The sequence below is a fragment of the Oryctolagus cuniculus genome, chromosome X (assembly GCF_964237555.1).
Source record: "Oryctolagus cuniculus chromosome X, mOryCun1.1, whole genome shotgun sequence".
NCBI classification, from domain to species: domain Eukaryota; kingdom Metazoa; phylum Chordata; class Mammalia; order Lagomorpha; family Leporidae; genus Oryctolagus; species Oryctolagus cuniculus.
Window position 1 is genome coordinate 79,019,501 of NC_091453.1, and position 12,848 is coordinate 79,032,348.

General features: G+C 39.3%; 1 pseudogene; it reads left to right on the plus strand.

Annotated features, from left to right (window-relative positions):
* Positions 1 to 11,272: 11,272 nt before the first annotated feature.
* Positions 11,273 to 11,890, plus strand: LOC100346750 (ATP synthase F(0) complex subunit C2, mitochondrial pseudogene; annotated as a pseudogene).
* The last annotated feature ends 958 nt before the right edge of the window (positions 11,891 to 12,848 follow it).

A 12,848-nucleotide genomic window follows, 5' to 3' on the forward strand; every position in this document is an offset into this window, starting at 1 on the left:
TGCATCATTCTTCAGCAGAAAGAGATATACCTATTTTCCTCCTGATCTTTTTGGCTGATCTTCTCTGATTCCTTTTCACAAAATCAGTGTCTCTTTTTCTCTCCTAAAAGGAGTTGTGTAATATGTACCTGCGATGGTTCTTTAGTTAACCATCCCTAGGTTCCATCAGTATCATAGATTCTTTACTCTAGTAGTGATCACTACCTCCTGCTGTGCACTTTTTTTTTTACTTGGGAAACACCAAGATTTTTCACTTTTTATATTCCATGTTTACTTGTTTGGTGCTTTTTTTTCACAGAATCTGTGTCCAAGATTTTGATGCTCCTTGGCACCCAGTCCTAAAACTTTGGCTAGGTTAGTGTTTTCAGAATATAAAATATTTGAAGGACTTCATTCATTATTTTCACAATGCAGATAATTTCTAGAAATTGAATTCTCTATTGAAATTAAACTAGAGAGTCCAGAAGTTTTTAAAAGTTCCAACTATTCTGGAAGAATGGCTGACTCCAAATGCGGAGACCATTGATGTCTTATTATCTAATACAGATACCACTACTTCAGGTAACACAACAGAGGGTTTACATCTTGATAAATGTTTCAAGCCAAATACACAAACTTCCTTAAAACAAATACTGTGCATTTCTTTATTATGGGATTTGAAATAGGATTCAGATGAATTTGGCTTTGAAATGCCACCTTAGCATCTGCAAGACAAGCAACTTTTTATTAATTATTCCTATATTTTAGTAGGTTTATCTCCTTTTAAGAGCTAACTTAGGGGCTGGCACCGTGGCACGGTAGGCTGATTCTCTGCCTGTGGTGGCGGCATCCCATATGGGCGCCGGTTCTAGTCCCGGCTGCTTTTCTTCCAATCCAGCTCTCTGCTGTGGCCTGGGAAAGCAGTAGTAGATGGCCCAAGTCCTTGAGCCCCTGCACCCGCATGGGAGATCGGGAAGAAGCACCTGGCTCCTGGCTTCAATTGGAGCAGCTCTGGCCGTTGCAGCCTTTGGGGAGTGAACTAACGGATGGAAGACCTTTCTCTCTGTCTGTCCCTCTCACTGTCTGTAACTCTACCTTAATAAAAAATTTTAAAAAAATCATTTTAAAAAAGAGCTAAGGTATTTAACATACCCTATCAGTGTGATAGATCTACATCATTTTTTTGCAGTCTCTGAGAAAGTGTAAGATCTGAGTGATCCCAAGAGTCTTGGGTCTAGATCCCTACCTAACCCTAGCAACATGGAAACTGCTTTCAAGCCACTGTGCACTTTAGGGAAAAAGTTCCAATATAGATTATTGTTGTTAATCTAATGCTTAACTAGTTATGACATTTATCAATAGACACATCATTTGTTCTTTAAGATGACTGGAGAAAGATAGGTAGAATTTTGCTAACGGGAGACAATGGTGAGTGGGAGGATGAAAGATGGAGTAAATAAGTTATGGAAAGTTGGGACTGACGTGGTACATTCAAGAAGTGGAGAGGAGATTGTCTTTGACAAGCAATATTCTAGTTTTTCTTTGAGTATATGATTAATATTGCACAAGACAATACTCCTTTTCTGTAAAACAAAGCTTAATAAATTGTTACTTTTTAAAACCCTCTCAACTTTAGCAATCAAATGTTTTGCATGGTTCATTAATACTGCATTTGTTTATTATGGAAACATTGAAACAAACACAAAAATAATGAGAATAATATATTAACCCCTCAAGTACTCATCAGAGTAACTCTACAGTCATTAACTCATGTTAACATTGTTTCTTTGTTCACCCATTCCCTCCCTTTACATATTGTACATATTGTTTTTTCTACAGGCAGAGTAGACAGTGAGAGAGAGAGAGAGAGACAGAGAGAAAGGTCTTCCTTTTGCTGTTGGTTCACTCTCCAATGTCCAATGGCCGCAGCGGCTGGTGCGCCGCAGCCGGTGCACCGCACTGATCCGAAGGCAGGAGCCAGGTGCTTCTCCTGGTCTCCCATGGGGTGCAGGGCCCAAGCACTTGAGCCATCCTCCACTGCACTCCCAGGCCATAGCAGAGAGCTGGCCTGGAAGGGTGGCAACCGGGACAGAATCCAGCGCCCCGACCGGGACTAGAACCTGGTGTGCCGGCGCTGCAAGGTGGAGGATTAGCCTATTGAGCTGCAGCACCGGCTACATTTTGTTTTGATAAGTCCCAGTTTTATATCTTTATATCCATAAATGCTTCAGTATGGATCTCTAAAGATAACACTTTTCATTTAAAAATATTTCTTGAGATATAATTTACATATCTCAAAATTCATCCATTTAAGTTGTACAAATCAGAGTTTTATGGGGTTGTGTAACCTTCACAGCAATCAATTTTAGAATGCTCTCATCATTCAAGACCTTTAATCCATAACCATTCATAGTCATTCTCCCTTTCTCTCCCCTCTTCAATCAACCCTCGCCCCTTGACGCAATCATTCATCTACTTTCTGTCTCCTTATGTAGACAAGAATTTTTTTTCAAATTTTATTTAATAAATATAAATTTCTAAAGTACAACTTTTGGATTATAGCGGCTTCCCCCGCCCATAACCTCCCTCCCACCCACAACCATCCCAACTCCCTCTCCCTCTCCCATCCCATTAACATCAAGATTCATTTTCAATTATCTTTATATACAAAAGATCAACTTAGTATATACTAAGTAAAGATGTCAACAGTTTGCATGCACAAAGAAACACAGAGTATAATGTACTCTGAGTACTAGGTATACCATTAAATCACATAGTACAACACATAAGGACAGAGATCTTACATGGGGAGTAAGTGCCCAGTGAGTCCTGTTGTTGATTTAACAATTGACACTCTGATTTATGACGTCAGTAATCACCTGAGGCTCTTGTCATGAGCTGCCAAGGCTATGGAAGCCTCTTGAGTTCACAAACTCCGACTTCATTTAGACAAGGCCAAATGAGGAAGTTCTCTCCTCCCTTCAGAGAAAGGTACCTCCTTCCATGATGGCCTGTTCTTTCCGCTGGGATCTCACTCACAGAGATCTTTCATTTGGGTCATTTTTCTTGCAACAGTGTCTTGGCTTTCCATGCCTGAGAAACCCTCATGGGCTTTTTAGTTGGATCCAGATGCCCTAAGGGCTGATTCTGAGGCCAGAGTGCTATTTAGGACATCTGCCTTTCTATGAGTCTGCTGTGTATCCCACTTCCCATGTTGGATTGTTCTCTCCTTTTTAATTCTCTCAGTTAGTATTAGCAGACACGAGTCTTGTTTATGTTATCCCTTTGACACTTAATCCTATCATTATGGTCAATTATGAACTGAAACTGATCACTTTGACTAGTGAGATGGCATTGGTACATGCCACCTTGATGGGATTGCATTGGAATACCTTGGTACGTTTCTAGCTCTACCATTAGGAGTAAGTCTGAGTGAGCATGAGCTCACTTATTTCCACTCTTATATTTAACAGGGATCACTTTTCACTTAAATTTAAATGCCTAAGAATAATTCTGTGTTAATTAAAGAGTTCAACCAATGGTATTAAGTAGAACAAAAAATACTCAAAAGAATAAAATAGTAAGCTGCTCCTCGACAGTCAGGACAAGGGCTGATCAAGTCACTGTTTCTCATAGTGTCCATTTCACTTCAACAGGTTTCCTTTTAGGTGCTCAGTTGTCACCAATCTGGGTGAACATATGATATTTGACACTTTGGGACTGGCTTATTTCACTCAGCATGATGTTTTCCAGATTCCTCCATTTTGTTGCAAATGACCAGATTTCATTTTTTTTAAACTGTTGTATAGTATTATATAGAGTACATATCCCATAATTTCTTTATCCAGTCTTCTATTGATGGGAATTTAGGTTGATACCATGTCTTAGCTATTGTGAATTGAGCTGCAATAAACATTAAGGTGCAAACAGCACTTTTATTTGCCTTTTAATTTCCTTTGGGTAAATTCCAAGGAGTGGGAAGTCTGGGTCATGTGGTAGGGCCATTGGTCTTATTCCTGTGACCCTGCACTTGGTTGACCATTGTTAAAACCTGTGCCCAGAGCCGGCGCCGTGGCTCAATAGGCTAATCCTCCACCTTGCGGCGCCGGCACACCGGGTTCTAGTCCCGGTTGGGGCGCCGGATTCTGTCCCGGTTGCCCCTCTTCCAGGCCAGCTCTCTGCTATGGCCAGGGAGTGCAGTGGAGGATGGCCCAGGTGCTTGGGCCCTGCACCCCATGGGAGACCAGGAAAAGCACCTGGCTCCTGGCTCCTGCCATCGGATCAGCGCGGTGCGCCGGCTGCAGCGGCGGCCATTGGAGGGTGATCCAACGGCAAAGGAAGACCTTTCTCTCTCTGTCTCGCTCTCTCACTGTCCACTCTGCCTGTCAAAAAAAAAAAAAAAAAAAAAAAAAAAAAAAAAAAAAAAAAACAAAAACCTGTGCCCAAAAGAAAAACTTTCCTTGGCTTTAGAACAGGCAAGCGCTTCCACCAGGTGGGGGGGGGGGGGACGCTCGTCACACACAAGTTGGGAGTACATGGGTCTGACTGGAATTCACCTTCTTTGGAATCTCTGTGCCTTTGTTTAAGCTTGCATATTTTAAGTCTCTTTGTTTTAATTATTTCATTTATAGTCCTTCTCGATAACAAGAGAACATATTTAAGATCTGTTTCTGTTCTTGTACTAAAAATGATTTGGAAAAGTGTACCTGCTACCATTTATGCCAATTTTATAAAGTTGGAGTTGATGTGATACTCAGCAAAGAGGCACAAAGGCAAAGTCACTTGTCCAAAGTCCTCAGATGAAGCCTGCCCCAGGCTTATGTATGCTACCCATTTATTCACCAAGAAAACCCTCAACAGCTGGGCCTCCATGGAGTGGTTATAAAAAAAAAATTCTGAGGAATCTCCAGAGTGTCTTCCATAGTGGATTTACAAGTTTGTGTTCCCACCAACAGTGGGTTAGTGTTCCTTTTTCCCACATCCTCGCCAGCATCATTTGTTGGTAGATTTCTGTATGTAAGCCATTCTAACTGGGTTGAGGTGAAACCTCATTGTGGTTTTGATTTGCATTTCCCTGATGGCTAGTGATCCTGAACATTTTTTCATGTGCCTGTTGGCCATTTGGATTTCCTCTTTTGAAAAATGTCTATTGAGGTCCTTGGCCCATCTCTTAAGTGGATTGTTTGTTTTGTTGTTGTGGAGTTACTTGATCTCTTTGTAGATTCTGGTTATTAAAGATTTATCGGTTGCATAGTTTGCAAATATATTTTCCCATTCTGTCGGTTGCCTCTTTACTTTCCTGACAAGAATATTTTTTAACAATAAAAGTCGGCCGGCGCCGCGGCTCACTAGGCTAATCCTCCGCCTAGCGGCGCCGGCACACCGGGTTCTAGTCCCGGTTGGGGCGCCGGATTCTGTCCCGGTTGCCCCTCTTCCAGGCCAGCTCTCTGCTGTGGCCAGGGAGTGCAGCGGAGGATGGCCCAGGTGCTTGGGCCCTGCACCCCATGGGAGACCAGGAAAAGCACCTGGCTCCTGGCTCCTGCCATCGGATCAGCGCGGTGCGCCGGCCACAGCGTGCTGGCCGCGGCGGCCATTGGAGGGTGAACCAACGGCAAAGGAAGACCTTTCTCTCTGTCTCTCTCTCTCACTGTCCACTCTGCCTGTCAAAAAATAAAAAAAAAAAAAAACAATAAAAGTCTACAACTAAATCTTTTTAATCACTCCTTACTAAAATGTCTAATCATTGTAAAAATTTCCAAATAGTTTACTAGCAAACTATTTTGCTGGAATCCATGTGCAAATAAAGCTCACACAATGCTATTGGGCTCTTTTTAAAAACTGTGCATTTTATTTTGAGGTAATAGCAGATTCACATTCTGTTGTAAAGAAACAATACAGAGGCTGGTTCTGTGGTGTAGTGAGTAAAGTGTCCGTCTGCAGTGCCGGCATCCCATGTGGGCCCCGTTCAAGTATGGCTGCTCCACTTCTGATCCAGCTCTCTGCTGTGGCCTAGAAAAGAAGTAGAAGACGGCCCAAGTCCTTGGATCTCTGCTCCCGCATGGGAGACCCAGAAGAATTCCTGACTCCTGGCTTCGGATCGGCACAGCTCTGGCCATTGTAGCCATCTGGGGAGTGAATAAGTGGATGGAAGACCTCTCTCTGTCTGCCTCTGCCTTTCTCTAATTCTGGCTTTCAAATAAATAAATAAATAAATAAATAAATCTTTTTTTAAAAAAAGAAACAATACAGTGAGATTCTGCATCTCTTTATCCCAGCTTCCTCCACCAGTTATACCTTACAAGGTCATAGTCTAATATCAGAACCAGAGTATTGACATCAGTAAAGATAACATTTCCATCACCACATGATCTCTCTTATTGTACTTTTATAGCAATCTTCACTTTCTATTACCTCCAGTTTTTTAACCCTGACAACTACTAATCTATTCCATACTACTATAGTTTAAAATTTTATTTCAATATTTATTTCTATATTTAAGTTTTTTAACATTTTTGTATATTCATTCTATATAGAAATATTGAACACACAGGTGCATATTATTTTTCTTGAAAGCATGGATATTAATATCATATAATGTGAGTTTATTGACAGGATCATAAAGTGATGGAAGAAGGGTGCATTAATGTGTAGAGGATATACTTCAGTGCAGACAACATTTATAACTATATACCAAATAACATGACATCCTCAGGTATAATAATTTTTCCATTTCAAGAATGCTACAAAAATTGAATCATGCATTAAGTATGTTTTTGGGACTAATATCTTTCTCTTTAATCAGTAAATTCTATGGAGACTCATCTAAGATATTGACTATTTCAATAATTCATTCATTTTGTTGCTTTTAAAGATTTATGTATTTATTTGAAGAGAGGGAGGGAGGGAGGGAGGGATAGAGAGAGAGAGAGAGAATGAGAATATCTTCTGTCTTCTGGTTCATTCCCCAAATGGCTGCAACATCCAGGTCTGGGCCAGTCTGAAGCCAGAAGCCTGAAGCCCCATCCTGAGTTGCAGGTGCCCAAATACTTGGGCCATCTTCTACTGACTAGCCAGCACATTAGCAGGAAGCTGGATCAGAAGCAGGACAATCAGGACTTGAACTGGCACTCTGAAATGGGATGCTGGCATTATAAGTGGCAACTTAACTTGCTGTATCACACTGTCATCCTCAGTTTATTTATTTTAATTGTTCAGTAGTATTTCAAGGTAGGGATACAGAAGTGTTTTTTCATTCATTCACTCATTGAAGGACATCTGGGTTATTTCTAGTTTTTGGCTATTGTGAATAAATCTACTATAAATATTTATATACAGAGTTTTGTGTGAACATAAGTTTTCCTTTCTCTGGGATAAATGCCCAGGAGTGCATTTGCTGGTCATATGGTAGTTGCACGTTTTGTTTTTTAAGAAAGTGCCAAACTATTTTCCAGAGTAGCTGTAACATTTTACATTCCTACCAGCAGAGGGATCCAGTTTCTTTACATGCTCACCAATGTGTGGTGTAACTATTTTCATTTTAGCCATTCTGTTTCAGTGTACAGTCTTATCTCACCATGGCTTCAATTTGCACTTTGCTAATGCTATACATGTGCTTATTTACCATCTGTAGGAAGGATTCTCAAAAAGTTCATGGAAAAATGTATAAGAAAACTATGCATGGATTTCAAATATTTTTATACCAAAATAATCTTAGCTTTTAATTCCATTTTCCATGAAATTTTATGCCCATATATCCTTTTCAATAAGAAGTCTCTACATAATTTTAAACTTTTTATGAGTTTTAAAAACTGAATTTAGAGAAATTTTAGATAATCTAGATGTTAGTGTTTTGTTGGTTGCAGGCAAGTATTTTTCAGTTTGTAGTTCATTTTTTCATCTTCACATCTTTTGAAATGAGAAAGGTTTGAATTTTCAGGAAGTGCAAATTATCATGCTTCTACTTTGGAGACCTTATATTTGGTATCAAATCTACAAGATTTATGCATAGTCTTTGACACAGGATGTTTCCTTTTTTTATTCTAAAAAATTTTATTTTACCATTAAGTCTGTGATCAGTTTTGAGTTAAATTTTAAATTATGTGTGAATGGTCAAATTTAATATTATTTGTTTTGTTTATTATGACATTATTTTATCATAATGTGATATATTTATTTCTGGTAAATTTCAATGTCCTTTTCACAATATTTTGATTCACATATAATTAATATACTATAAAATTCACCCTTTTATTAATTCACACAATGCAGCTGCTTTCAGAAAATTGACATAGATGTTGTAACATCACCATTATTGATTCCATAAAACTAACTCCACATAGGAACCCTGGTCCCATTAGCAGTCATCCTTTTCTTCCAGTCTCTGGAAGTCACAATGTACTTTAAGATTCTATTCATTTGCCTATTTTAGACATTGCATATAAACAGATTCATACAACATCTGATATTTTGTGTTTGGCTTCTCATGTATAGCATAATGTTTTTAAGGTTCATCTATGTTGTAGCAGGTATAAGTATTCAATTCCTTTTTATGAATGAGTAACCTTCCATTGTGTGGATATACAACATTTTGTTTATGAGTTCATCAGTTGGTGGCTATTTGGGTTGTTTGAATACTGCTGCTATGAAGATTTATGTACATATATAGAAAGGCTTTTAATTATCTTATGTATATAGTAAGGAGTAGTAACTCTATTTAACTTATTGAGAAATTGTCAGACTGTTTACCAAAGCAGGCACATAATTGTACACGAACAAAATAAATGTAGGATGGTTGCATTTTCTCCATGTTCTCTCCAATACTAGCTAATTTCCTTATTTCTTTATTATGGTTATCCTAATTTGTATGAAGTGGTATCTCATTGTAGTTTGGATTTGTATTCCCTAATGAACAGTAATTTTGAGTAACTTTTAATGTGCTTATTATTCACTTGCATATCTTCTACAAAAAACTGACTATTCCACCCTAGGCTCTTGTCATGAGTTGTCAAGGCTATGGAAGCCTTTTGAGTTCGCCAACTCCGATCTTTTTTAGACAAGGTCATAGTCAACGATGGCCCATTCTTTCCACTGGGATCTCACTCGCAGAGATCTTTCATTTAGTTGTTTTTTTTTTTTTTCATAGTGTCTTGGCTTTCCATGCCTAAAATACTCTCATGGGTTCTTCAGCCAGATCCGAATTTGTCAATTTGTTAAGTCAACAACAGGAGTCACTGTGCACTTACTCCTTACGTAGGATCTCTGTCCTTAATGTGTTGTACAATGTGAATTAATGCTATAACTAGTATTCAAACAGTATTTTACACTTTGTGTTTCTGTGTGGGTACAAACTGTTGAAATCTTTACTTAATATATACTAAGTTGATCTTCTGTATATAAAGATAATTGAAAATGAATCTTGATGCGAGTGGAATGGGAGAGGGAGCAAGAGATGGGAGGGTTGCGGATGGGAGGAAAGTTATGGGGAGGGGGGAAGCCATTGTAATCCATAAGCTGTACTTTGGAAATTTATATTTAATAAATAAAAGTTTTAAAAAATTGACTATTTCAACCCCGTTTTCATTTTAAATATGGCTAGTCATACTTTTATTTTTGAGTGTTTAGAGTTATTTATATATTCTGGATATGAATCCTTCATCATATGTATGCTTTACAAGTATTTTCTCCCATTCCGTTGATTGTCTTTTCCATTTACTGATAATTTTGTTTGTGGTACAGAAATGTTTAATTTTGATAAGGCATTATTTACTTATTTCTGGTTTTGTTGTGTGTGCTTTTGGTGTCATTTTAAAGAAATAATTGCATAATTCCAGGTCACAAGGATTTACGCAATTTTTTTAGTAGAGTTCTTTAGCTTTAATCTTACATTTAGATCATTAATTTTATCATTTCCATTTATGCTATTTTTTATGAAATTATGCATACAGTAGGAAGTTGAGGGCCAATAATTAATTTGCATGTTGCTATGAAGTCATTCTAGCACCATTTATTGAAAACAGTCTTTTCCATATTGCATAGTCTTGCTGCCCTTGTTAGCACTCAATTGACCACAAATATCAGATTTCTGGACTCTCAACTGTAATCTATTATGACACACATATATGCCTATTCTTCTGCCATTACCATGCAGTCTTGATTGCTGTACCTATGTAGTAAGTTCTGAAGTCTGGATTTGTGAGTCCTCCAATGTTGTTCATCTTTCAAGATTGCTTTGACTATTTTGGGTCACTTGTTTTTTCATATGAGTTTCATGATCAGCTTGTCAATTTCTTCAAATAAGACAGCCAGAATTTTCATAGGGATTGCATTGAATCTATGGTTCAATTTGATTTGTATTCCTATTTTAATAGTTTTCTAAGCCATGGAGATGGGATACATATTTTTAAATAAGTCGGTTGAGGTATAAATATTATATTCCCAAATTGCACATGTTTAATGTATATAATTTAAATAAGTTTGAACACTTCTACACACTTGTGAAACTATCACCAGAATCAAAGCAACAAAAGTATATACCCCCTCCAAAAGTTTCCTCCTGCTCTCACTCCTTTTTTGTGATAACACTTGAGATCTAAACTATTACAAAATTTTAAAGTGTACAAGACAATATTGTTAAATATGAGCTCTGCATTATATAGTATACTTCTAGAACTTATTCATCTTGAATAACTGAAACTTTATGCCCTTTGAACTACTACTCACTGATTCCCACTCCCCACAGACACTGGTAACCATCATTTGATCCTTGCTTCTATGAGTTAGACTATTTTAGACGCCTCATATAAATGGGATCATGAAATATTTGTCTTTCTGTGATTGTCTTATTTCATTTTGCATAATAGGCTGCAGGTTAATCCATGTTGTTTTATATGGTCTCTTTCAAAATTATGTTGAAATGTAATTACCATAGTGGTAGCATTGGAAACTGGACATTTAAGAGGTGATTAGGCCATGAATTGTTTCCAATGTCATTATCATAGGAGTGGACTAGTTATTGCAGGAATGACTTTGTTATGAAAATGAGCGCTCTTTCTTGCATACTTACTCTGGACACCTGATGTCCACTGCCATGTTACAATGCAGGAAGAAGTTCCCCAACACATGCTGGCATCCTTATATTGCACTTCCTTGCCACTAGAAGTAGGAAAAATAAATTTCCTTGCAAATTACCTGGTCTGTGTTACTGTTAGAGCAGCAGAAAACAGGCTAAGTCTCAATAATGTTCCAAATATAAATATATATATAGCTATCAATATATTATATATATATATGTCTTCTCTGCACTGGGAGCAGCTCTCACGCTACAGCCCCTGACAGCCTGACAATGTACGCCTGCTCCAAGTTCGTCTCCATGCCCTCCTTGGTCAGGAGCACCTCGCAGCTGCTGAGTCAGCCGCTGTCCGCAGTGGTGCTCAAGAGACCCGAGCTGCTGACAGATGAGCACCTGAGCAGGGTGGCAGCCCCGTGTCCCCTGACCCCACTTCTCCAGAGCCAGAGCCGTAGCTTCCAAACCAGCACCATCTCAAGGGACATTGACACAGCAGCCAAGTTCACTGGGGCCGGGGCTGCCACCGTCGGGGTGGCTGGCTCTGGGGCTGGGATCGGGACTGTATTTGGGAGCCTCATCATTGGTTATGCCAGGAACCCTTCCCTCTTCTCCTACGCGATTCTGGGCTTTTCGGAGGCCATGGGGCTCTTCTGCCTGATGGTGGCCTTTCTCATCCTCTACTCCATGTGAAAGAGTCGTCACCACCTCCCGCAGGTCTTTGTCCTGTCCTCCTCTGCCCTGTGCATTCCCGTTCCCATACCTTCCCAGGACACCTGGGGCAAGTGGTTGGCTCAGGGTTTGACAGAGGGAAGACAAATAAATACTGTATTATAAGATGGCAAAAAAGGGTGGTCTTTTTCCTTCTGGGAGGAGGGAGAGTAGCTGATGTGTGGGAACAGAGTCACGCAGGCATTTTTTAGCAGGCCATGAACCATGAGCTGAAGTGTGCAAGAGGTTGTAGACTAAGCTGATCTGGGATTAAAAGAGAAGAGGTCTTCATCACAGAAAGGGATACAATTAAATATAATATTTAATTGTAAATATCAGTTGATAGACATTAGGTTGCATCCATATCTTGACTAATAGGAATATGTAATTGTGGTTTTGATTTGCATTTCCCTGAATATTAGGGATGTTGAGCCTCTTTTAATATATCTGTTGGCCACTTGTGTGTCTTTTTGGAAAATTGTCTATTTGAGTCCTTTCTCTGGTCTTTTTTTTTTTTTTTTTTGACAGGCAGAGTTAGATAATGAGAGAGAGAGCCAGAGAGAAAGGTCTTCCTTCCATTGGTTCACCCCCAAAATGGCTGCCACGGCTGGCGCTGCGCCTAACCAAAGCCAGGAGCCAGGTGCTTCTCCTGGTCTTCCATGTGGGTGCAGGGCCCAAGCACTTGGGCCATCCTCCACTGTACTCCCGGGCCACAGCAGAGAGCTGGAATGGAAGAGGAGGAACCGGGACAGAATCCGGCGCCCCAACCGGGACTAGAACCCGGGGAGCCGGTGCTGAAGGCGGAGGATTAGCTTAGTGAGCTGAGGTGCCGGCCATTTCTCTGGTCTTTAACTTGGTTATTTGTGTTCTTACTCTTGAGTGTAAGAGCTCCTTATATATATTTTATCCCTCATCAGATAAATAGTTCATAAACATTTTTCCCATTCCATAGGTTGGTTTTTCACTCTGCTGTTTCCGTTGCTGCACAGAAGGTTTTGGGTTGATTTAGTCTCATTTACATATTTTACGTTTTATTGCCTGTGATTTTCGTGTCAAATCCAAGAAATCACTGCCAAGACCAAAGTCAAGAATATTT